Source organism: Teleopsis dalmanni, chromosome 2, assembly GCF_002237135.1.
Source record: "Teleopsis dalmanni isolate 2A chromosome 2, ASM223713v2, whole genome shotgun sequence".
Classification (NCBI taxonomy): Eukaryota; Metazoa; Arthropoda; class Insecta; order Diptera; family Diopsidae; genus Teleopsis; species Teleopsis dalmanni.
Genome location: NC_051847.1, coordinates 145,402,378 through 145,405,486, shown reverse-complemented (window position 1 = coordinate 145,405,486; position 3,109 = coordinate 145,402,378).

Below are 3,109 nucleotides of genomic sequence, written 5' to 3'. Positions count from 1 at the left end.
AAGAGGCAATAACTCTTACACTTGAATTAATTAATTTTTCATATATGAAATTGAGTTGACATTTACTCAATGGCAATAATCAATATAGGTACCATATATTAAAAAGGTGTAAAAACCTAACCATGTTTCTATATACAACCCTTTCAATATTTCATATACATAAATAATATATACATAAATAAGTTGTATATGACTTATAAGTTGTAAATATGTAGATTTAAAATTATATTTAAAAAAAATGTTAAAAAATCCAATTTTTTTCAGTCAATTAAGGATTTATCTTGGCGTATTTGAATATATGAAGTACTCTTTATGCCTGGATTTTGAATTAACTTCACAACAGGAAGTAAAGATAATGACCGACGACAACGACGACTGTGCGCCGTGTCTATAAATATAGCACCCCTAATAACGGCAACGACGATGACAAACTCCAAAACGAAGAATATGAAATTTTAGTGGATATGAAAAAAAAAAATTTCAGCTGGAGGAATAGCCCTCAATTGAAATGCGTAAGCGCATGCCAAGGCTGTTCTGTGGACGAGGGTTGGTTTTTCACTTCAAACGTAGCTATTTTTATGGAATATACGCCGCATATGTATATTTAATATATAAAGTCACACGTGTGGATGGAGTGGCATATCAAATTATTTAGGTATTGTGCAAGGATATTGTGGCTCAGCTCAATTTATTATTTTACGTAGTAGTTTTAAGATTTTACGACTTTAAGGAAAATAAAGATTTTATACATCTGTGAAAGTATAATTCATTTATAGTAACATAGGTCAAGCATACATGATATCTTTAGGCTTTAAAAAAATTGGCAAGAATACTGTATATTAACTTCGCAAAGATATGTGACATTTGAAAGGAAAGTGGGTACAAATAAATATTGATCTCCTATGTATGTTGTGTATATTTGTGCACTCTAATATAATTTCTAAAAACTTTTTCAAGATTCAAAATGGATTTTAAACCTTCGGTTATGGACTAATAGGGACATAACGCTAGCTAACTTAAGCTAAAGTTTTAAATTAAGCTTAAGGAATACATACAAAATTTATTAAATTATATACTTTTTAATAAACACAAAATTATTTATTTTGCAACAGTGTGATATTTTTATGTAATTATTAATAATAACTTTGAATGGTTTTAGCTTATAATGGTGATTTTTTGGATCCACTGGTCCGTTGTTGGATTGCCTTAACTATATAATCTTCAGGTTTTGAATAAATAAAAGCTTGATTTTGATGTATTATTTTAATTGAATATAAAAAAATAGTTTTTAAAAAGTTTAAGAATAAATAATCAATAAGTAATACAAACACTCAATGTAGAAGACTATTGCAGTTTTAAAATTAGAAGAATTAAATTTTATTCTTTAAAAATTCTAAAATATTAATTTATTCTTTATTTTTTTTTATTCAAGTTATTTTAACTTCAAATATTGTATTCTGAACTGCATAATAACTTAAGAACAAGAAATCGAATACACTCAAAAAAATCAAATATATTAAAGGTTCTAGAAAATCTCGAGTTGTGATATATAGATTTTGTTTTCAGAAAGGACTTACGTAAGCAAGGGACTTTATTAAAAGAACAAAAATGTCAGCACACAAGAAAAATATTTTGATATATGATATTTCGTCAAAATAATTGAAAGTTCTCAAAAATCATGAGTTTTACTACCAACACTCTATGTTCAGAAAGGACCTAAATAAAATCGAGATATCATTAGCTTTACTTATGATATCTTAATTTCAATTTCTGCTTTTTTATTGATAATTCTATTTCTCTTTTATAAAAAACTTTTTAACACATTTTTTCATATAAAACAAATTTATAGTTTTTAAAAACTATTATAAATTAAAGTTTCTGTTCTGAATGTGTTGTTAATATCCGTTATTTTATTCAAAAAATAAAATAAAATAAAAAAAACAAAGAAGTACTTCCCCTCTTTAAATGCAAATAATTCGCTGAAAATTTAATATTTGTGAAGAAAATGTTTCACTTTATGCGCACAGGTTTAACAACCTAATAATGACAACCGTGAAGTTTTTGTTGTTAAATATTTATATTTATGTACATAAATAAAAAAAAATAAATACACATATACAAGTATGTAAATACAATACTGAAATAAAGTTCATAGCTCCTTTGAAATTTTAAAACAAAACGGTCGGTCGGTCAATGTACCACATTTTGGAGTGCATGAATTGTTTTTAAAATTACGAATTTCAAATAAATGGATCTACAATATCTTAGACCTGCATTAATCAATAACAAATAGTACTAAAAAAAAAGTTATAATAAAAACAATAAATTATTTAAGAACTACTGTCATAGTATTATTAATTCAATTATTTGCAAATAAGCTAAACTGATTATTTGAATGCATTAAACTAAATGTTGTTTTCTGCAGATATCAGCGTCAATCTTATCGCTTCCTAAACAAAATAAAGCACTTTACGTACATTTCAGTGGTGACTTGCTGAATTTGGGCACGTCAGTCACTAATTTAATGAAAAACTATAATGCTCTGCTTCATATTTTATTTGTCTAAATGATAAGAAAACTGCAAAAGTAGCAAATTTAAATACGCCTTCTTCCTATTTCTAGAGATACTATACGAAGTATAAATAAAAAAAAAATGGAACAAAATTGATATGAGTTCAGAGACAAACAAAAAGTAAACGTACGATTATTATAAAATTTTTAGTGCAATTGATAAGGTCTAGAGTCCATTCAAAATTATATGCAATAATATGTTAACTCGAACATGACTATATTCGGTATAAATACATTTTTTGATATAGTATTTATAGATAAAAACATTTATAGTATATAATATTTATAGATAAAAACATTTGTATATAGAAAATATTTTATTATTGCAGTATTAAGATGTGAAATAATTGAAAAAAAATAATTAAACCATAACTATATCTTAATTTGTTGAACTATTAGCTTAAAATGGTATTAAAAGACAAAAATATGAATAATAAAAAACTGTAGAAGTCTTCAAAACGTTTTTAAAAAGTAATTAAATTAGAAAAAAAAAAAATTTAGACATTATATCACAAATTTTCATATTTTTCTTATGTTT